The sequence below is a fragment of the Felis catus genome, chromosome B1, assembly GCF_018350175.1.
Source record: "Felis catus isolate Fca126 chromosome B1, F.catus_Fca126_mat1.0, whole genome shotgun sequence".
Taxonomy (NCBI): Eukaryota; Metazoa; Chordata; class Mammalia; order Carnivora; family Felidae; genus Felis; species Felis catus.
The window spans coordinates 86,374,455-86,398,720 of record NC_058371.1 but is presented as its reverse complement, the minus strand read 5'-3'; the positions used below and the strand labels follow the sequence as shown (position 1 = coordinate 86,398,720).

General features: G+C 45.9%; 1 pseudogene; it reads right to left on the bottom strand.

Moving 5' to 3' along the window:
• Positions 1–2,276: 2,276 nt before the first annotated feature.
• LOC123385145 lies at positions 2,277–24,146 on the bottom strand (annotated as a pseudogene).
• Positions 24,147–24,266: the final 120 nt, after the last annotated feature.

The window sequence follows — 24,266 nt, the reverse complement described above, 5'->3', positions numbered from 1 at the left end:
CCATATTTTTTCTCACGATGCGAACACTTAAAACTTACTTTCTGAGCAGCTTTCAAATTTGCAACACAATATTATTGACCACAGTCCCCCATGCTGTACATTCCATATTTATTGTATAACTGGAAGTTTGTACCTCTTAACCTTCTTCACTCATTTTACCTACCCACCAATCCCCCTCCCCTCTGGCAACCACTGATGTGTTCTCTGTCTATAAGTTTTGTTTTGTTCAGTTATTGTTTTGTTTTGTTTTTCAGGTTCCAGATATAAATGACATCATATGGTATTTGTCTTTCTCTGACATATTTCACTTAGCCTAACGCTTTGAAGTCTGTGTGGTGGCAAATGGCAAGATTTCATTCTTTTTTACAATTGAGTAGTATTCCATTGTGTGTGTGTGTGTGTGTGTGTGTGTGTGTGTGTGTTGTTATGAAATTAAGGGAAAAGCTTTCATGTTTATGCTATTAAATATGATGCTGGCTCTGAACTTGTCATGTATGGCTTTTATTTATTTATTTTATTTTATTTAAAAAATGTTTTAATGTTTATCTTTGAGAGAGAGAGACACAGAGCATGAGTGGGAGAGGGGCAGAGAGGGAGACACAGAATCTGAAGCAGTCTCTAGGCTCCGAGCTATCAGCAGAGAGCACTACGTGGGGCTCCAACCCACCAACTGTGAGATCATGACCTGAGCCGAAGTCGGAGGCTCAACAGATTGAACCACCCAGGTGCTTTTATTATGTTGAGGTATGTTGCTCATAGGTTGAGGGGTTTGTTTTGCTTTGTTTTGTTTGGTTTTTTTGTTTGTTTGTTGTTTTGTTTTTTTGAAGTAGGCTACATGCCCAGCGCAGAGTTCAACTTGGAGCTTCAACTCAGGACTGTGAGATCAAGACCTGAGCTGAGATCAAGAGTCAGATGCTTAACTGACTGAGCCACCCAGGCAAACCCCCCCCTTTTTTTTTATCCTTATACTAAGTTAATTTAATTTACTTTAATTTAAAAAGTTTTGAATGTTTATTTATTTTTGAGAGAGGGCAAGAGAGAGTGTGAGCAGGGGAGGGGCAGCGAGGGAGACAGAGGATTCAAAGTGGGCTCTGTGTTGACAGCAGAGAACGTGATAGTGGGGCTCAAACCCACCAACTGTGAGATCATGACCTGAGCCGAAGTCAGATGCTTAACCGACTGAACCACCCAGGCACCCCTGGGTTAATTTTATTTAAGAAAATAATAATCTATGCCATCCATCATTTTGGAAGTATGTGCCTAATGAAATAAAAATAGGGTATTATAACTCCAAAAATGTTGTGAATCTTGACAGTGAATTGCCTTCCTGGTAAAGTGGGTCAGAGCAATCAATGATGGGTAATCCTGCATCAAGTTTTTAAACTATGATCTGGCACGTGCTAGAATGTTCACCACGACACTATGCGTGTGGTCACACACCAGACCACCCAAACGCCCTGATCAGTAGAAGGGACATATAAATCCTACAGGATTCTGCAACAGAATACTTACAACAATGAGAACAAAAGTCAATAAACTATAATCCCACACAACATAGTTGGCTCTCACAAACATAGGGTTGAGTAACAAAAATGACATGAAAGAGTATGCAGTGTATGATTCTATTTTGTGTGCGAGTTCAGAAATAGGCAAATCGGACTGTTAGTTAGAAGTCAGTCAGCGTCACGGTTCTACCTGAGGAGGCAGGGGCTGGGAGGGACAAGAAGGGCTTCTGAATGCTGATCATGTTCCATCTCAGGACCTGGCTGTGTATAAAGCTGACTGTTCTGATTTGTGCATTTTCATGTACATATGTTACACTTACATAAAATTTAAAAATGAACAAGCAAAAAACGGCAGTAGTCTAGTGTTAAATTAGGCCTCGGCTGAATGGACAGCTCTACTGCTGTATATCCACTTCGTTGAGAGTTTCTATCATAAATGGATGTGGAATTTCGTCAGATGCCTTTTTGGCGCTTATCGATACGATCAAATGATTCTTATCCTTTATTTTTTTTAATGTGTTGTACTCTGTTGATTGACTTACCGATGTTGAACCATCCTTGTATCCCTGGAATAAAACCCACTTGATCAAGTTGTAGGATCCTTTATGTATCGTTGACTTCGGTTTGGTAGATTTTGTTGAGCATTTTTGAATCTTTTTTTTTTTTTTTTCCCCCGGCGGGCCAAAACCCTCGCTTATTTCAGCATCAGAAACATCTTGGCCATCACAAAAATAAACTCTACTGAGGGTGATAGAAGTCTCTACAGCGAGGCTAAGAGCTCGGCTGCCAGGTGGCGAACATCGGGGGGTGCATGGCTGGCACTGCCCTGGAGTAAGTGAAGAAGCAGCTGGCTGGTAGGGGGGCAGGTGCGGGCAGGGGCTTCGCTTCTGGGAGGGCACAGGTCATCAATGGCTGCTCCATCTCTGTGAGCCGCTCTCCACTGTCCACCACCATCTGTACCTGCTCCACCTCTGAGAAGCCCAGGTGGTCTACACTGGAGACGATGGAGATACTGAAGACCCCGCCCACCGCAGCTGTGTCCACACAGCCGGTGCCTTCTTTTCTGAAGCTGCAGCTGCTTGAGCACCTCCGGGAACTTCTCATGCTTGCCCAGGTGGGGCAGTTGGATGTGCACAAAGGCCTGCAGCCCTATGCCCGGATTGGACGGGCAGGCGAGGATGTAGTCCAGGTGAGAGTTCCACATGAATTCCTAATTCGTAGACTTGAAGAGAGTTTCAGTCTGGGTGAGGCCATTGTGGAAGCAAGTGAACACCTCCTTCGTGTTGCCTCCCTTCTGCATGCAGAGGACCGTAGGTGGCCTTCCTCGTTGATCCACACCAGGAACATCTTACTGTCATTGTACTGGCTGCCGTGGGCGTCTGGCCGGTCACAGGCCGTCTGAGGCCAGCAGCAGGGGACAGAGGCTTGTCGAACAGAAAGTGGTTATCAACGAGTTGCAACTGCTCCGCTTCTGTCATGTCCTTGAGCGCGCAGTACCTGATGGCCAGGTTGCTATGGAAGCTCTGTTGAGTCTTGATGTGAAGCCACTGGGTGTGCTCTCGGTGCACAGCTACTCCTACAGCTCAGGGGTCAGCACGTTGGCCATGTAGTTGCTGAGGTTGGGGAATGGCATGTGTGGCTGTTGGAGAAAGGCATGGTGGTGGCAGGCAGTGGGTGGCAGGTGGGTGGCGGACAAGACAGGGGCACTCGGTCCATCTGCAGCTCCAAGCTCTGTGTGGGCTGTTTGCATCCGTGTTCTTGAGGGGTATCGATTCTTGCTTTCTTGCTTTTCTTTGTTGCTTGCTTTTCTCCCTCCCCTCCTGCCCCCCTCCCCCTGACTTTCCCTTTTCCCCTCTCCCTGCCTTTCTCCCTCCCCTCCCCCTGCCATTTCCCTTCTCCTCCCTCTCCCCTCCTTTTCCTTCCATTCCCCTTCATGCCCCTTCCCTCCCCTTCTGTTCCCTCCCCTCCCCTCCAACCCTTTCCTTTCCTTACTCTCCCCCTCCCCCTCCCCTTCCCTTTATTTCCCTTCCCTGCCCTTTCTCCCTTTCTCCTTCTCCTTCTTTTATTTCTTTTTGTTTCTGTCCTTGTCTGGTTTTGGTTTCACAGTAATGCTGGCCTTGTAAAACGAGTTTGGAAGCATTCCCTTGTGTTCAATTCTTCTGGAAGAATTTGAGGAGGATAGGTATTGAATCTTCTTTGGACGTTTGGTAGAATTCACCAGTGAATCCGTCTAGTCCTGGACTTTTGTTTGTTGGGTGTTTTTTGATTAATGATTTAAATTTCTTACTAGTAGTCTCTTCAGAGTTTCTATTTCTTCATGGTTCAGTTTTAGAAGATTGCATGTTTCTAGGAGTTTATCTGTCTCTTCTAGGCTGTCCAATTTGTTGGCATATAACTGTCATAGTAGTCTCTTTTGATCCTTTGTATTTTTTTTTGAGAAGTTTAACTTCTTTTCTTTCATTTCTCATTTTATTGATTTGAGCCCTCTTTTTTTTTTCTTAGTCTAGCTAATGGTTTGTTGATTTTGATAATCTTTTCAAAGAACCAGCTCTTAATTTCCTCGATCTTTTATCGTCTTTTTAGTCTCTATGTCATTTGTTTCCACTCTGATCTTAATTATTTCCTTCCTTCCACTAACTGTGGGCTTCATTTGTTCTTTTTCTCTTCCTTTAGCTGTAGTGTCAGATTGTTTGACATTTTCATTGTTTTGTGAGGTATCTTGTTTTTTGTGAGGTTTTCTTGTTTTGTGAGGCATCATTGTGAACCTGCTTCTTACTGCCTTTGCTGCATGCCATAGATTTTGTTGCATTTCCATTTTCACTTGTATCAAGGTTGCTCGTGATTTCTTCATTGGCCCATTGTTGAGTAGCACGTTTTTAAATCTCCACATATTTGTGTTTTTTCCAGTTTCCTTTTTGTAACTGATCTCTTGTTTCATATCACGGTGGTCAGAAGAAATGCTGGATATTATTTCAATTTTCTTAAATTTTTCGAGTCTTGTTTTCTGTCCCAGCATATGATCTATCCTGGAGATTGTTCTATGCATTCTTGAGAAGAATGTATATTCTGCTGCTTTGGATGGACTGTTCTGTAGATGCCTGTTAGGTCCATCTGGTCTAATGTGTCATTTAAGTCAGTGTTTCCTTATTAATGTTTGTCTGGATGATCTATCCACTGATGGAAGCGAAGCATTAATTAAAGTCAGTAAACTAAAGTCAGTCAATCAAAGCAGTATTATTGTACTGCTATCAATTTCTCCCTTTAGGTCTGTTAGCATTTGCTTTTATATTTAGCTGCTCCTGTGTCAGATGCATAAATCTTTACAAATGTTATATCTTCTTGCTCGTCTGTGTGTGTGTCCTTACGTCTGAAGTGAGTCTCTTGCAGGCAGTACATAGATGGATCTTGTTTTTTTTTATCCACGTAGCTGCCCTCTGTATTTGGATTGGAAACTTTAGTCCAATTGTTTCAGATTTGTGGCTCCCAGAACTGCAATCCCCCTGGGACACCAGAGCCAGGAGCTCAAAGCCAGTTATGACGGGGCCCCAGTGGAGTCGTGTGTGGGAACAAGGCACTTTCCCCTCCAGCTTTGACCAGGCCGTGGTGGAGTGGTGCACAGAGGTGGGGCACTGGCCTGGCCGGCTTTGGGGGGGGCAGGGAGCAGAATGTGGGGGCAGGGGTACCCACTTGTGCTAGTAGGTTGGAGGGAGAGAACAAAAATGGCATCCGCCAGAGCTGGCACTCGCAGAGTAGAGGGAGAACACTAAAAAAGTTGCCCACCAGCTTTCCTGTCCTTCCACAGAATCACAACAGACTCCTGCCCTTCTGGCAGATTCTATAAGATTAGCAACTGTTTCTCTTTCACTTATGGTCTAGGTGCCTTTTTTTTTATATACTTATTTTTGAGAAAGCACAAGCAGAGAGGGGCAGAGAGAGAGAGGGAGACGAAGGATCTGAAGTGGGTTCTATGCTGGCAGTAGTGAGCCTGATGTGGGGCTTGAACTCAGGAACCCTTGGATCATGACCTGAGCCGAAGTCGGATGCTCAACCGACTGAGCCACCCCGGTGCCCCTCTGTGCTTTTAAAACTGTGACTTCTGTGGGGCGCCTGGGTGGCTCAGTCGGTTGAGCGTCCGACTTCAGCTCAGGTCACCATCTCACGGTTCGTGAGTTTGAGCCCCGCGTCGGGCTCTGGGCTGATGGCTCAGAGCCTGGAGCCTGCTTCCGATTCTGTGTCTCCCTCTCTCTCTGCCCCTCCCCCGTTCATGCTCTGTCTCTCTCTGTCTCAAAAATAAATAAACATTAAAAAAAAAAATTTAAAACTGTGACTTCTGTGCTGGGTCCCAGGGTGAGTGATTCTGCCCCTGAGCCCTTTACAAGCAGTCCCTGTTCCCTACGGCCCTATGGTTTTCCTGGATGTAGGCCTGGCTGGTTTGCAAAACCAGATGTTTTGAGGGCTTTTCTCTTTGGTGCATGTGGCATGTTGGGGTACCTGGTGTGGGGCTCAGACACACTTCTCCTCGGGGAAAAGTTCTGTATTTGTGGGATCCCTCTTGACTGCAGGTTGCTGAGCCGGGGCAGGAGTTTTGGTGAAACCATGTCTCTGCGTCTCCTACCTGTCTGGTGCTGCCTTTATCCTTTGTTTTGGAGGAGCTTGTTCAGGAACTTTTCAGGTCCTTTTCGGAGGGAATTTTTCCATTTGTAGCTGTAGATTTGTTCTGTCCATGGAGGAGGTGAATTCAGGATCTTACGCTGCCAACATCTTGAACTGCCTTCCTACTAATTCACTCGTTTGCTCGTATACTAACGCCTACATTTGGGAGGTGAAAATCAAGGCAGTGACAATAATTTTCTGTAAGGTGTGTGTGTGTGTGTGTGTGTGTGTGTGTGTGTGTGTACGTCAATGTCAATCAATGACCATACACATGTTTGGGCTGAGGAAAGATCACCATAAGTGATTTCCAAATTACAGAAATCAATCTGTTTGTGACCATGTTTAAAAAAATGGCACAGGACAGAAAAGAATAGAACAGACAGACGAGTGTATTGTACATCGTGAGGGTGAGTACTGTAGTGTGTGTGTCTATACTGGATTAATTACTAGAGTCATTTCTTACTATGAAAAGTGTTTTAAAGAAAAGTTTGAAATTCAAACTTTAAATCAATGAAGTATTTGAGTTGGGGAAAGTACAATCTCTAAACAACGAGTGAACCATTAAAATCCTTCTGAAGCCCAGATCATACTGAGTTTAGTAGAGAAGCATTATGTAAACTCGTATCCTGGTTTAACTCCAATCTCTACCACTTCCTAATGGTATGACTCGGGGCCTTGGTTTCCTTTCACATAATATGAGATAATAATAGTATCCGCTTCATAAAGTTGTTTCAAGAATTAAAAATGAGTTAACATTTGTAAACTTCTTAGAAGCGCCCCTGACACATAGTAAGGCCCCTATGAGTATTGGTGGTTACCATGGTGAGCAGCGTGGGGGAAGAAACATATACAATGTCTCATTTCACCCAAGACCAACTGTGAGTTTTAGCACACTCAGTGCTTTGTACTTTATTTAAAGTAGAGTCTGGCTAGCTGGCTTTTAAGCAGAAGCAGCCAATATCTTAATAAAACAACCATCTTGCTCCGGGGTTTTTTTACATAGGATCAAGTGGAATAATTAAAGACTACATGTTATTTGGATAGGCAGGTTTAAAAAAATTTTTTTTTAACTTTTAAAATATAAATGCCCATAAGCAGAGTTTATCCTCTCCAGCTTACCCCAGTCCTTATCACTTCCTATTGTCTTAGCCACTTGACAATTTCTATTACCCCTGGATGCATTTGAGTTTTAAATTTTTGCTGAAGATTGAAGTGCCTATAACTTTCTCACTCTGTATATTGTTGTTCAGCTTCAGATTTAAACTGAATTAATACATTTGTTACTGAACTGTGCTTCCCCGCTTCCTCCCATGTCTCCTGGCATGTTGCCTGGGATACAGGGGGGAGCGGTTGCTCTGGTGTAAGCATCCTATCCGGCGACCTTGTGCAAGTCGCTCTGAAATAGAAAAAAAAAAGCCTCTATGAAGTACATATTTTTACAGGCGCAAAGTCACACACATCTATCTAGGGACAACACCAAACTTGTGTTCTGAGTTCTAGAATTCCTAAGATGGCAGGTAGAGGAAATGTGGGAATGTTCCATGTTTATACCACAGCCTCGAGTACAATAAAATATATGTAACTTGGTATGTTAGGGGCCTTGGCTCATTTTTAACTAGGTCTTAAATTTATATGGCACCATTCTCTAAAAAGCAATATTATACATATTGGCTCTAAAGTGTCACCACACACTCCTTTAGGGTAGATAAGTGGGTGGGTGGCAAATGATCTGGAAAATATATAGCTACCACGTGGCTGTTCATACTAAAATTATATAGATGTAAAAGCCATGGTTTTCATCTAGTCAATGCTAGGAGCACAGAGATTTGACTTTTCTGGTTAAGCTGATGGTTGTAGGTAGCCCAGAGTTATACACCTTGGCTATCCCTGTTGATAACATTTACCATTTCACTCAGGGCTCTGTGAAGACTCCCAAGGTCTACAGTTTCCTCAACGGCCATTAAAGTCACTGAGGAGGGAAAAAAAAAGATCTTCAGAAAATATAGTTTGAATAATGGCAGCAGGAGAAGAAATTCCTGGTTATAGCCCACTCATATATTTTTGAAATGTAGGTCAGATCTAGAGGAAGTGAAAGAAACTTCCTGTTGAATTTTCATTTATAGCATGTGTCTGGAAATCTCTAAATGTAATTTCTTGGTGTAAAATAAACTGCAGAAATCTGGGATGTGTCAGTCTGCTTTATGTTTATCGAAGCCATTCTATTTGAAGCTGAAATGTTGTAAAATTATCTAGTGGAGTGAACAGCTACAATTAGTTTAACAGACATGACTGTATTCCCCAACTGAAAAGCTGTCAAGACCTGAACAATCAGTTACAAAAAAGATCTAGGAATCCCATAAAATCCTGTCTCCTAGGAAGGATAACATTTCCCTTTGGTTGCCACACATCTCTTTGCATATGTCACTACTTCGGCCCTCTTTGCTGTTGTTAAAAAAAAAAAAAAAGCACGGCTCGCAAACGGTCACAGTAATGTTTGTGAAAGTTTTGAGCTGGTTGGGACAACTTGGATGTTTTGATGATCCCAACCAAGTTCTCAAAATAAAAAGAGTTTGGGGAAAATCTGTAAAAACATCACACTATGGTTGATAGACATCCCCATGCCTTACCTATAGTCTACCTGGATTTTGGATTTTTCTAAACTGAGATGAGAATTCTATTAGCTGTCAAATGGTACTTGATAAATGCTACTCGGTGATGATAAATATTACTTGATGTCACTTGTAGTAGACTCTGTTGACTGCTGTGTAGTAACAGCAGGAGCTCTAATTTTGTCCGTCACCGTGTCCACCCTCCTTCCTGTGAAAGTTCTTCACATGCTCTGTGACGGCCACCCTATTTTCCATCCAGCAGTAAATGATTTTGGTGAGCCAATCATGTTAATCCTGTTTGCCTTGTCAGTGATTGCTTTAAGGATGGGCTTCTGACCTAATAAGCAGCTCGGGGCATTTCCTGGAGAAGGTGTCTTCTCTTCCTTTGGAGGCTGCTGTATGTACCTTCCTATGACGCTTGACAAGTGGTAGCCATGTTGTGACACGGACCCAAAGCCGACCCATTGAGGACAGAGAGATGGAGTGAATCTGGGTCCTCCATGGTATCAGTACACCATCAAACCCCAAAGAAACCTACACCGAGACTTTTTAAAATGTGGGATAATTCATTTTTTTTAATACGTAAACCAAATTCAGTTGGGACTTCCTGTTACCTGCTTTCCCAGGCATCCTAAGTAACACTGCACGAAGAAAAGAGCTTTATGATGTTATTGGGAATAGAGCCTTCTTCTTCATAGGCTAAGACTTGGCTTCCGGAAGACTGCAGAGGCAGCGTAAAAGAGCAATGCACCTAGGGTCAGAAGAACTAGCTCTAAATCACACCCTTATTTATTGTTGGTGTGATCCCAGGCTGGTTGTGAAGGTTAAATTAAGTAATATGTGCAAAAGCCCACGAGATGGAATCTTCTTGAGGGCAAATATTTGTTGTGCTTGCCTTTGTATCCCTGCCACACACTGGCTAGCATATAGTAGCAAATACATAGAGAACGTCTACCCTGGCTAGTGGTTTTCATGTATTAAGGAGTTTGTGTGTATTAATGTATTGAACTGTCACAACAACACTATATTATTACTCTCCTTTACTGATGAGAAAAAGGCTTGGAGGGATTCGGTCATTTGTCCAGGGTCATCCAGATAAGAAAGAAGTAATAGAGCCTGGATTTGAACCCAGGCAGTCTTCAGAGTCTAGGGTCTCGACTACACAATATTCTGCAGAGTAGGGGCTCAGGAGTTATCAAATGGATGAACAGTACCTTGAAGGAGTTCAATGAATGTTTATTGAACAAATAGGATACCGTAATTGAATAACAATTTCTTTTTCTTTTTTTTTTCTTTTTTAACGTTTATTTATTTTTGAGACAGAGAGAGGCAGAGCATGAATGGGGGAGGGTCAGAGAGAGGGAGACACAGAATCCGAAACAGGCTTTGAGCTGTCAGCACACAGCCTGACGCGAGGCTCGAACTCACAAACCGCGAGATCGTGACCTGAGCTGAAGTTGGCCGCTCAACCGACTGAGCCACCCAGGCACCCCACAATTTCTTTTTCTTGAGAAAGAATGTGCTGTATCTTGATTTTTTTCTTTAAAATTTTTTTTTAATGTTTACTTATTTTTGAGAGAGAGAGAGAGAGCACTCACGAAAGCAGGGAGGAAAGGCAGAGAGAGAGAGAAGGAGACACAGAATGTGAGTCAGGCTCCAGGCTCTGAGCTGTCAGCACAGAGCCTGACACGGGCCTTGAACTCACAAACTGTGAGACCATGACCTGAGCCGCAGTTGGATGCTTAACCAATGAGCCACGCAGGCACCCCATGATTTTTTTTCTTTAAAAAAAAAAGTTCTTCTGGGGCACCTGGGTGGCTAGTTGGTTAAACGTGTGGCTCTTGATTTTGGTTCATGTCATGGTCTCACAGTTTGTGGCTTTGGTCCCGGAATCTGGCTCTGTGCTGACAGCACAGGGGCCTGCTTAGGATTCCCTGTCTCCCCCTCTCTCTGCCCCTCCCCTTTGCACATAAGCTCGCTCTCTAAAAATAAATAAACATTAAAAAAAAGTTCTTCCAGGTTTAATGGGCTTCTGTGACCATGGGTTCATTCAGGGGGTATTTTTCCATTGTAACAAGAGTGGCCACCCACAGGATCAAGCCTGAATCCAAGGACTATTCTCTCTTAAGTCTGGAGAGTCTCTGAAATGAAGACCGTGCCTAGTTTCTCCGTCTCCTCCTCTCCCAGCTGACTTCCGAGATCACATGCTGAAACTCTTCTGGCGGGTAGAACATCTTGTTCACACACCCATGGCTAGTAGCAGCTAAAAATGGCTTATTGTAGGTGAGTTGGTCTCATTGCTCTGCCGCGTCCCTATACCCTGTGGTGCTCCCACGCCTCTGTCCTCGTCTTCAGCACCTGTACTGATCTGCTCACCGCACCACCACCCCTACCCACCCCCATTAAAATCTGTGGTCAGCAAACGGTCCTGAAGGAAAGAATTCTAACAATGCAATGAAACACGTACGTGACCGAAATAATAAACCCCACACTGCAGTCCAGAATTGACTCATAACTTAATGAATGTGTTCTTTCTCTGAGGACAATTAATAGAGGGACATTTCTCAAGCCCGAGAGGTCAGGCTGACAGGTTAGTGGGAAAGAGTTGGCTTGGGAAGGGAGAGCGGCAAACGACATCTCAGAAGGAAGATGTCTACTCTCCTTGCCAGGCCATACATTTAGTTGTCTCAATGATCCTTTCACTTCCGAAGTGTGTGGCCTTCATCCCCCACCCCCCATCCATCTTTCCCTTGCTCCACACCTCACTCTTTCCCATCTTCCCAGGGAAGCCATAATTTCCATTATTGGTCTACAGTCTGTTATAGGACCCAGAATGCCAGCCCTAGACTGGTCTTCGTGGAAATAATGCTTTCAAATCATTCCATGTTCCACAACTCATACACCTTATAAACACAAACAGAACAAGAAGTTTAGCAATTTTATAGAAAAGAAGGACCGGAGCCCCCCGGGTGGCTCACTTGGTTAAGTATCCAACTCTTGATTTCGGCTCAGGTCATGATCTCACAGTCATGAGATGGAGTCCTGCATCAGGCTCTGCACTGGGCATGGACCCTGCTTAAGACTCTCTCCGTCTCCCCCTGTCCGTCCCCTGCACATGCTCTCCCTTTCTCTCTCAAAAAAAAGGACCTAATAAACATTAAACTCTAAATTAGCACTGTCCAATGCAAGTTACACATGTACTTTAAAATTCTCTAGAAACCACATTAAAAGAGTAAAAAAAAAAAAGTGGAATTAATTTTAATTACGTTTTATTTTATTTACCCCAATATATTAAACATATAAACATTTCAATATGTAAACAACATAAAAATAATGAGATATTTTATATAAGGTTTCATACTAAGTCTTTGACTCCAGTTCTACACTTACGACATGTCTCAATTCAGACTGGCCACATTTCTAGTACTATCCATAGCTACATGTGGCTAGTGCTGCCATATTGACAGTGCAGCTCTATACTATTCATATCTTCTCACATGTCCTAATTTTTATGAACAGTCACATATATTTTGCATGCACTTTGAACCAGTGTATTCAAACTCTCTAGCATTATTTCCCCCTGAATACTGTAGATATACATGTCACGTGTATTTAGATGTTGCATGCATTACGTATACTTAAATATGTAGGGGCACCTGGGTGGCTCAGTCGGTTAAGCGTCCGACTTCAGCTCGGGTCACGATCTCGCGGTCCGTGAGTTTGAGCCCTGCATCGGGCTCTGGGCTGATGGCTCAGAGCCTGGAGCCTGCTTCCGATTCTGTGTCTCCCTCTCTCTCTGCCCCTCCCCTGTTCATGCTGTCTTTCTCTGTCTCATAAATAAATGTTAAAAAATAAATAAAAATAAAAATAAATATGTAATGTATAGTTATGTCTGTGGTTGCTGTGGTCTATATAAGTGGCCAATCATTTATAAAGTCTGTCTAATGATCTTCTGTTGTGTAGACTGATGGTTTGGGCATTCACCTATTGGGCATCTGAGTAATTTATCTTTGTTCTCTGTTCCAAGTTTTACTGCTATGACTGCCTTTGTTTTTAGAGTGGAATTCATTTTTTCCTTCTTTCTGTCCTTTTCTTTCCTTCTTTCCTATTCTGTTGTCTCTTTCAGGATTATAGAAAGTGAGGTTGAAAAACCTCCCTTCCTCAGTTGGTCCAGGATTGACGAACGTTCCAGTATACAAGTGCCACGCGAGGGCATCTATCTCTTCTGTGATTAAAGGAAAGTCGGTTACCAACTCTGGGCCCAGAGCAGTTAATTCATGAATGTGTAGAGAAGGAACAAAGGATGGCGGTGGGGGGAGCTTGAAAGGTGTTGAGCAAACAGCTTCTTTCATAAAGGTTTTGCAGGAGGAAAAAAAGGAGCCCCCTTTACTTTGAAGTGTAATGAGAGGATGGGTGCACTAGAAGACACGTGCATGAATATGGATACAGCTCTCCACGTGGCCCCGCTGACTAGAAAGTGACAATGAAAAGACTATGACGGCTCCTGCTACAAAGGTGATGGGCTGGATGTAATTAGGGATTAATCTGAAATTTCTAGTACATCCCCAGTGTCCCGGGAGCTTGACAAGCTGCCATCTCTCCAAGATCCCCGGGGATGAGCAGTGTGGCTGGCTTACTCGGGGAGGGGGCGTAAGGAGGGCCTGCCCATAGCAAGCCACTTATCACAGTGCTAATGAACAGGGAGGCCTTCTAAGGGGCGACCTGGAGGGCCGGTGTCACTTTCCCTTTGTTGTGTGCACAGTAGCTGGCATCTCCTCAGGGCGGTGACTTGTCTACCAGGAGACAAGTTGCTAGGTAACCGGGGAATATGATGATGCCCCCTCCCCCATCCCCAGGGGACTGGAGTGCCAAGGAGGCTCCAAGAAGGGTTTGGTGGTTAAAAACGAAAACAACTACAGCCTCGAAGATGGAAAGATTAAGTGCTACCCTAACGGGTAGCTGGCTACTATTTTGGGGGGTGGGGTGGAGTAGAAGACGGATTGGAAGAGAACTGTTGTGGCCTGGGAGAGGAAGGGGAGGGAAGGAGAGGCCTTAGAATAAAGGAGGACAAGTATTAAAAAGGGAGAGAGGGAGAAGATTGTGGGGAAGAACGCATCTCCATCAGTTCCAGAAATGACCTCATTACAGGAAGTGTGCTGGAGCCTCCTTTAACTCCAGGGGCCTCGGAAGGTTAGGACAGTCTGTGCAAGAAATAGGCCCGAGTATGGTCTCCGGACCAGCCATGACTTAGCTGGAGACTTGTTGGAAATGTATCAAACCCACCCCAGGCCTACTGCTTGAGAAACCGTGTTCTCACAAGCCCTCCAGGTGATTCAGAAACACACGAAGTATTGAGAGCCCCCGCTACAAAGGGATGAGATGGCTTTTGGAGGGTGAGGGGGGTGCCAATGCAAAGTTGCACCAGACAAAGTTATGCAGAAAAGGAAAACTTTATGCAAGACTACTGCAAAAAGAAGAGAGGTCAGAACAGCTCAGCCTGAACTCGACTGCCCTGAAGCAGAGGAGGGGTGAGCTAGTGGCAAAGTAGTAGGGGATGTTAGTGGGAGACGGGGGTGGGAGGTGTCATGGGCCATTTGTGTTTGTTAATAAACTTCTCCTGTTTTATGACAGCAGGTAGTTTTACAACTTGGAGCAAAGATGCCCTGCTGAAGTTAGCCTCCTACCCTCCCACAGAGACTAGACATAGAGGAATTATCTCCTTTGATGATTACGTTCCGAAAAGATGGTCCCCAGGTCCTAGAGAAAGACATTCCTAGGTTGTAAAATTGGCAAGAGGCTTAAAAAAAAATGGATTTATATACATCTCAAAGGGGCAGAGAAATAATTTACAATCACAAGTTTTCTTTTTTTTTTTTTTTATTAAAAAAAAATTTTTTTTTCAACGTTTATTTATTTTTTTGGGGACAGAGAGAGACAGAGCATGAACGGGGGCGGGGCAGAGAGAGAGGGAGACACAGAATCGGAAACAGGCTCCAGGCTCTGAGCCATCAGCCCCAGAGCCTGACGCGGGGCTCGAACTCACGGACCGGGAGATCGTGACCTGGCTGAAGTCGGACGCTTAACCGACTGCGCCACCCAGGCGCCCCACAATCACAAGTTTTCTAATGACAATGCTCTAAGAAAAGGGAGGTCAGAAAGAAGTCTGTCTAGAGGTTTTAGAAAACTGGAGGGAAAAGTAAGTCTGTCTTGGTCAGGGGGAAAGAAAGACCCTTGGCTTGGTGAGGAGAATGTTGTCCCCTCTTTGAATGGAATTGAATTCTCTCTTTGAATCCCCCTGCTTCTCTTTGCAGTCTTAACCCAGCCCATAACTACATCCTACAGAGTCTGCGGAGGTGACAGAGACGAAAGGCAGCATTCCCAGAAGACACTTCTTCGGGGTGACGGACAGGAGAGGGAAGCATGGAGTATGGGGTATGGTGGGCTGGAGAAAACCAGCTTGCCCAGAGCCTCCTCCCTCTCAGTTGCTGCTGGTTTCATTTCCTTCAGGGGAAAACAGACCCGGACACACAGAGAGGGAGGGCAGTTTGGGCTTGATTTGCTGGATTCTCTGTAAAGGTTTTCTGAAGAGCTGATAACATGGCCCGGAACAAAGTGTTTGTCATTAAGACAACAAGCCAGCTTAAGCCAGGTCTGTTCTGCTGTGCCAACAATTGGGACTCCCCACAGGCCTACCTCTGAGGGACCTGGCCAAGATGAATTGTCCTCCAAGATGGATTTACGGGAAGGCGTCGTGCCTCTAACGGTAGGGTTCCTGGGGATACAGACACCCTTGTGTTTGAGCATTAGAAGTCCTGCCAGAAGGCCTGGCTTTCTTCCCATTCCCATTGTCTGCTGTGGCTGCTTCTTCCACATAGCTGGGGACCGAGCATGCAGCACTGATGGGGGCTGTACTGTTCCAAAGGACAAACAGGCTTTTGCTAGTGACCTTTTAGATAACCCACCTTTCTGGGGGTGGGGGAAGGGAGGGAGGTTTTTCTTGGAATGGTAAGGAGGCAGCCGTTCCTGGAAACTCAGCCAAGAGGCCGGGCATGGGGCCTTGGTTAATGCGCCGTGAGAGGCTGTGCAACCCCTCTGTGCCCAGTCCCGGTCACCACACACCCTTCGCTCAGCTAGCCGGCCTCCCGCCTGGAACAAGGAATGAGGCTGCCAGGGCCACAGGGCTCTGATGCTTAAGATTGGCCCATCTGAGCACCAGCGTCTGCTAGGGCCTATCTGGTTTGTAAGCTCCTTCTGGGCCAACCAAATGGTGACATTTAGTAAATGAAAAAAGCTCTGAAAACCACCATTGTTATCATTTTATCTTGTGATCGTTTTCTCATGTGTTTCCTTAGACTGTGGGCTTCTCAAGGGCTGAGTCCCAGTCACTGCCTGTGTCAGTGCATAAGTAGGAGAATGCACGGAATGTCCCAGCACTCCTTTTGTCCACTCTGCTGTTCTCTCTTACCATCTTCCACTTCATCTATAAAAATGTTTCCGGGGCACCTGGGTGGCTCCGTCGGTTAGGCGTCCAACTCTTGGTTTTGGCTCAGGTCATGATTTCATGGTTTCATGAGCCTGAGCCCCACACTGGGCTCTGAGCTGGTAGCACAGAGCCTGCTTGGGATTCTCTCCCCCCTGCCCCCCACTCCCCTCCCCGACTGGTGTTGTCTCATCTCTCCAGACTCCAGAAACGTGCACCTCCTTCACCGTGCGTAGGGGTTTGAGAATTGCTGCTGGAAGAACTGTCCGGAGGTTGGCAATCTCAGTAACGTTATAGGTATTCGTTTAGTAAGAAACTAAATTAACCAGAAGAGAACATCATCTAGCACATGGTAACGTTTTTTTTGTTTGTTTGTTTGTTTGAATTGCTAACAATGCAGCCAGCGTAGGGAAAATGCTCATTTGTGACAAAGATTTACAACATGGCCAAACCAAGGTTTTAGTCTGAGATAAAAGATTAATGCAACTACACATAAATAATTCACCAAAGAAATTATTTCGTGAGTGCTTGCCGTGTGCTTGGCAGGCACGTGGCCAGACACAGAAACGCTTTAGGGCACTTTTGCTTCCCGTGGGTCTCTGCAAGGAAGATGCCAGAAGCCCAAGGAGCCTGGAATTGTGCGCATCAAAATTACGCTTTCAGGGCAAACTGTTTTAAGAGACCTGTTGAAAAGACACTATTTTAAACACATTTAAAACAACAACAGCATTATACGGTTCCCATTTTAAACTGTTGATCCTGTAGAATAAAGAAATTTCCTGACATGCACACTCTGAACACAGCTACACCAAAGGACGATCTGGAGAAATTGGTTTTAGCCATAAGAGGAGAAGGCTGGAAACACACCAAATCATATCCCTCCAAAGTGTCTTTATTCCATCTATTTCTGAGGAGCAAGCCGGGATGCTCTTGGAAGCATTTGCATTGCAAAGTGGGCTAGAAACTGGCCTTGTTTAAACAAGCTCTCCTTGCAAGGCCGCCCTCCGTGGCCACCCTTGGCAGCCGCGACCTGCCCGCGATAAAAGAGGCTGGCACGTGAGCGTTGCAGCTGAGAAGTCTTTGAGCCGCTCAACCGTTTAACTAATTAATGCAGTTCTCCCCCTAAGGTTAGAAGGGAAAGGAGGGAGGGATGAATCTGCGAGCACTACACCACTTTGGGTCCATTATACTCTCTCGAAGAGAGACGCAAGGTGAGCACGCTGTGTGCGGGTCCGCAGATCTCCGGGGGAACCCTCCCTGATCCCCGTGGTGCTCCCATCACAGCCAGGCCTTGGGCTGCCGGTGGCCCTCGGTGGGTCGGTCGAGAACAACAGGAAAGACTACAGCTGCTTTTGATCCTACCATACGCCAGAAGGCAAAAAACAAAACAAAACAAACAAACAAACAAACAAAAACCCCGAAACGCCCACCATGGAACTTTTGTCGTCTAAACTGGGAGATTTAACAACTAAGGGAACCTTTGCCAATACTGGAAAGTAACCCGAGACTAAGGCAGGGAGCTCCCAACTCCAACAATTGCCTTTGTTTGAGGCCCAGTGTTTGCCTCAGTGTGACAGCCAGACCCAGAAATCCAGGGAATGCAGAACTGCAAAGAGGGGTGGGGAGAGGTGGGGGGGCTGGCCCGGAGGAGCCGGTGTCCTGTTGTGTGACAATCTTCATGTCACCCACCTTTCTCCCCTTCTCCCTTTCCCTCCAGTTATGCCAACTAGAGCCAGACCTGTGAAAATGCGTGAAAAACATCCAGGTCCAGTGTCCAAGACTAACCTCCCCACTCTGTTATTTATTTAGAAATATTTTTATTTTGGGGGCACCTGGGGGGCTCAGCCGGTTAAGCATCCAACTTCAGCTCAGGTCATGATCTCACCCTCGTGGGTTCTAGTCCCGCGTCGGGCTCTGTGCTGACAGCTCAGGGCCTGGAGCCTGCTTCAGATTCTGTGTCTCCCTCTCTCTCTGCCCCTCCCCTGCTCACACTCTGTCTCTCTCTCTCTGAAAAATAAATAAACGTTAAAAATTTGTATTGTTTATTTATTATTGTTGTTATTATTATTTTCCTGTATTAGTCTTCTTGGGCTGCTATAACAAAATACCACAGGCTAGGTGACTTAAATGATGGAAATGACTTTTCTCACTGGAGGATGGTGGAGGGCTGGTTTCTGGTGAAGCCTTTCTTACTGGCTTGCAGATAGCCGCCTTCTTGCTGTGTCCTCACGAGGCCTTTCCTCTGTGCATATGCATTCCTGTGTCTCTCCTCTTATAATGGGACACCAGTCCGAATGGATCAAGGTCTCACCCGTACGACCTCATCTAACCTTAATTACCTCCTTGAAGTCTCTGTTTCCAAATACAGTCACAATACAGGTGAGGGCTTCAACATACGGAATTTGGGGGCCGTAGTTCTGTCCGTGCCTCATCTCTTTCCTCTTCTTTCCGTAGTCGCAGGCCTGTCCTTTTGATTTCTCTCCCTAAAAGCCCTGCCAAAACATTCACTCAGAAGGTTGCGTAGCTGGCATTGCCCTAGGCGCATAGGGTTGGGATGGAGTGCTGGATGCTGGAAAGGTGTTGTTAGGGTCTCCTGAAGACACGTCGTGTGTGACACGACTGGGCTGCCGAGCGGAGCACGGGCTGTGGTGTGGAGTGCTGGAACTAAGTGGCTACAACCCTGTCTCTCCTTTTCACATTCAACTTCCAGGAAAGGAGAGGCACACGTGTATCCATTTTCTCACTCCCGTTCATTCTCCAACCTCGCCTGGCCTCCTCCACAATTCTGAAATGTTCACAGAGAAGGCTAAACACTGCCTGCTGAACGTCTCCCTGCATTGCCCTGTAAAGGACCCCCGCCCGGCCATGTTTTCTCTGCTCTCACGCCAGATGTGTGGGTTTATTCCCACACCGGTCAATTCTGCAACGCTGCCTGTGTCCTGTTCGGTTCGGTTCTGACACTACCTGGAAATCACGTCAGGTCCCACAGGAAATGCTCGGTCTCACGGGACCGCCCCCTCCCCCATCAGATGCCCATTGCAAATCCAGGTTGTCACCTGTGCCTCTGACCTAGGAGGCCACACAGAGGAGGTTCCAATGATCACGCCTCCCATTTGGTTAATATTCTAGAGCAGAACTCACAAAACTCAGGAGAACAGTTTACTTACTAGCCTGCCAATTTATTATAAAAGGCTGGAACAGGAATGGGAGCAGCCAGATGGAGGAGATGCCCAGGGCAAGGCGTGTGGGCAGGGGCGAGGACCTTCCACACCCTCTCCCAGGGAGCCACTCTCCCTGCACCTTCATGTGTTCACCCGCCGAGGAGCTCTCTGAACCCTATTCTTTTAGGTTTTTACGGAGGCTTCATGAGGTAAGGATGATTGATTCAATCACTGACAATTGGTGATTGATTTTGATTCCACCTCCAGTCTCTTTCCTCCCCAGAGGGGGTGTGTGTGTGTGTGTGTGAGCGTGTGTGTGTATCTGAAAGTTCTAAAACTCTAATCACAGGGTTGATTCTTCTGGCAACCAGCTCTCATCCTTATGGGCTCACCTCATTAACATAAACTCAGGTGAAGCTGAAAAAGGTTTGTTATGAATAATAAGACACTCCTTTCACCTTTATGGCCCTGGAGCTATTTCAGGAACTGAGGCCAAAAGACCAAATGTTATAACAAAAGATGCTCCCATTGCTCTCATCGCCTTGGAAATTCCAAGGGTTTTAGGAGGTCTGTGCCAGAAACTGGGACGAAGACTAACTGTATACTTCTTTTAAAAAAAATTTTTTTTTTAACATTTATTCATTCTTGGGAGTGAGAGAGACAGAGCATGAGTGGGGGAGGGGCAGAGAAAGAGGGAGACACAGAATGCAAGCAGGCTCCAGGCTCTGAGCTGTCAGTACACAGCCCAATGCGGGGCTCGAACTCACAAACCGTGAGATCATCACCTGAACCGAAACCAGGCGCTCAACTGACTGAGCCACTCAGGTGCCCCAACCAGCTGTATACTTTTTATTATAAGTCACAATATCATATACGCCCCCACACACTTCATTCATTCATTTAAGCACGCATTCAACTGAGCGTTGCATTTAGCCACAACCCAGTTTCCCCAAGTTGACTTACCTAAGACCCCACAGACAAACGGATCTTCAGTTCTTGGATCATCTCCTCATCTGTCTGGCTTGTGGGATTGTAATAAAATTTCTCTCCTCTTACATTCGAATTTGAAAAGTGCTATTCAGCTTTTAAACACCGTCGCCCACATGATGTCATTTTATCTTGGGCTATAGGAACATGATAGAGTCGCTTTGTTAGAACAATCCCATGGCTCTTGCAATTATGCATTTTGAGGAAGGAGCAGAATTCTTCTTAGAGATTGATGGCTCTTTTCTTTAGAAAAATACCTTGAAAGACCTTTTGGAAAAACATGGGACCCCCATGTGACAGGTGTTGCAAAAGAGTCACACAGCTGCATGTGTGCTCGGTCACATGAACTCCAGAGTGTTGCCCTGGAGGCTGGCAACAAAGGGGGCTGGGGGTGGGGGGTGGGCAGAGAACCTGGAGAGGAATAAAGGTAGAGAAGAGTTTCTATAGAGACAGGTGAGCTGAACACAGCTGGCAAGGTCGGGACCTAAGGGGAAAAGTGGTCCTTGAGAAATTCCCATTAAGGAATGTTCAGTTGTAATTATTTCTAGCCTTATGCTCTTCTGTGGCCTCTTCCTTTATCTGCAAATACAGGCACACCTCAGAGACTTTGCGGGTTTGTGTCCAGACCACCACAAGAAAGCTAATATCACAAGAAAGCAAGTCAGATGGATATTTTGGTTTCCCAGTGCATATAAAAGTTATGCTTACACTACACTGAAGTGTATTAAGTGTGGAATAGCATTGTGTCTAAACAGAGTATGTACCTTAATTAAAAAATATTTATTGCTAAAAAATGCTAACCATTATCTGAGCTTTCAGCGCGTCATAATCACTGATCACACATTGCCATAACAGATAGTATAACAATAATGGAAAAGTTTGAAACACTGTGAGAGCTACCAAAATGTGACACAGAGACACAAAGTGAGCATATGGTGTTGGGAAAATGGTGCTGATAGATCTGCTCAAAATAGGGTTGCCACAAACCTTCAATTGGTAAAAAGCAGCAGTATCTGCAAAGTGCAATGAGGCAAAGCACAATGAAGTGAGGTGCACCTGTATCTGGTAAATGTCTGTTGCACCTACTGGGCCCTTGGGACTTGGAGAACGGAGGATTGGCAGGGACCGTGGACAGAGGGTAAAGGTGAGGGAGAGGCAGTGGATGGGGAAGGGAGGAGAACAAAAGGTTCAAGCAAGAGAGGAGAGACTCAGGTCCTTTAGCATCCTCAGTCTGGGTACTGGCTTTCAGTACCCACGTAGATAATCCATTCAACACCGTTCAGTCCCTTCCTCTCATTTCCTTGGATCTTGTCCCCCAGCCTGTCTCAGTCACTCACTCCCACGTTCCTAGGTAGATCTGCATCTCTTCCAAGGTTTTGGCTTCAAGCATCCTAATCCCTGCTTATCCTTACATATCCTTCCTGCTCACTTCCTGTAGCACCTTGGCTCTAAAAACAATCAAGCACACATGTATTTTCATTTTTAACCCACTGACTTTCCTGTCTTTGCATTGCTGTTCACCCTTTCATGACCTCACTTATCTCCTAACCCAGCCGAGGGTCTTTGGGCTATCCTTCAAATCCCCATCAGCTCCTTCTCCTTCCATCGGATTTTCTTGGCAAAAGTCCAGCCCTAATTAAATCCGACTCCCTGTCTGCTCTGTGCCTGTACCCGAAAAAGAGCTGAATGCAACTGGGAAAAGTCACACGTCATCCTGATTGTTCTTACTGTATTTATTTATTTATTTTTTAAATTTTATTTGAGAGAGAGAGAGGGAGTAAGTGGGGGGAGAGGGGCAGAGGGAGAGAAGGGTCTCACGACCCTGGGACCATGACCTGAACCGAAATCAAGAGTCGGATGATCAACTGACTGAGCCCCCCAGGTGCCCTTGATTATTCTCACTTTAAATTCACGAACTCTAGGGGCGCCTGGGTGGCGCAGTCGGTTAAGCGTCCGACTTCAGCCAGGTCACGATCTCGCGATCCGCGAGTTCGAGCCCCGCGTCGGGCTCTGGGCTGATGGCTCAGAGCCTGGAGCCTGTTTCCGATTCTGTGTCTCCCTCTCTCTCTGCCCCTCCCCCGTTCATGTTGTGTCTCTCTCTGTCTCAAAAATAAATAAACGTTAAAAAAAAAATAAATTCACGAACTCTAGGGGCGCCTGGGTGGCTCAGTCAGTTGAGCGCCTGACTTCGGCTCAGGTCATGATCTCACAGTTCATGGGTTTGAGCTCCGCATTGGGCTCTGTGCTGACAGCTCAGAGCCCGGAGCCTGCTTCAGATTCTGTGTCTGCTTCTCTCCTGCTCACTCACTCTCTCTCTCTACAATAAAATAAACTCTCTACAATAAAATAAACATTAAAAAAATTTTTTTTAAATTCATGAACTCTAACTTCCAGTGGGCGGTATCAGTCTGGGTCCAATCAGGCAAAAAGAAACTACTTTGAGTGTCTAACACAGTGGGAACCCAATACAGGCAATTGGTCCCATAAGGGATGGATGGACTGAGAAGTCAAATGTGCTGGGGAGCACCTGAGGATTAGCAACAGTATGAAGCTCTACCCCTCTCAAGTTGGAGACAAAAATGGAGACAGCATCGCCAGAGCCAGAGCCCAGAACCAAAGTCACTGGGTGATGGGCGAAACGATGGTGAGCATGCTGGGAGGGAGCTGGAGGTAGAGGAGAGATGCAGACAGGGCCAGACATGATGCACGAACAGAACAAGATGGAGAAATTCCTTGGCTTTCTCTTCCTCTGCCCCCCCCTCCCCACCCCCAGTTCTCATTAGGGTTCCCATTGGCTAAATCAGGCTGGAAGCCAGCTGACTGAGGAGCCCGGGAAACACAGCCTATGTGGGTCAGCCTCCTGCAACACGGAGCCGAGCAGGGAAAGGGTGAGGAGAGAGCTAAGGAATCCCAGGACTGGCATAGTCCTTCCCTTTTGTCACTTTGTCTCTATTCTTGTCTTTCCATTCTGTGTCTGTCAGGATTCAATCTGAGAAGCAGAAACACACACACATGCACACATACACGCATATATATATATATTTCTGTTTTAGTTTGGGCTGCTATAATAGAATAGGAGAGACTGGGTAGCTTATGAACAACAGAAATTTATTTCTCACAGTTCCTTAGCTGGGAAATGCAAAATCAAGGCGTCCCTAGATTTGGTGTCTGGTGAGGCCTAGTTCCTGGCTCACAGACTTTTCACTATGTCCTCACATGGAGGAAGTTCACTGGGGTCTCTTACAAGGCTACTAATCCCATTTATGAGGCTTCACCCTCATGCCCTAATCCCCCCCCCCCAAAGCCCCACCTTCTAATGCCATCACCTTAGGGGTTAAGATTTCAACATATGAATTGTAGAGGGACACAAAAGTTAAACATATATGGAAAGGGATTTTGTAGGAATCCGACCTTGTGCAGTGTGGGAGCTGGGTATCCAGTCTCTAGATGGCTGTCGCTTCTGTTGCCGGGGCCTGATGTCAGTAGGGCCGGCGGTTGGGAAAGGAAGATGGCTGTGAAGGGAGGAAGCACTAGATAGACCCTCCCAGGATGGGCTGGAACCCAGGAGGATGGACTGAAAGACATGTCAGCCTCTCATCTCCCCCCACCTGCAGCATGCTCGATGGGAGCGATCTAGGGTGGAATCTGGTGCCCTTCATCACAGGATGAACCATACACCCGGCCCAGAATCAGGAGGCTGGGCGAGGAGATTGGCCAGGAGCAGGCAGGTGCGGGCCAGCTGCTGCCCCATGCCAGCAAGGAGAGCCAGCACACGAGGGACCGTGTACACAAAATGTCCTTGTGGCCCAGACGAACCCAGCGCTCCTCACAAAGGGGACGTATCTCTAGCTTAACTAAGTCAGCACTACTC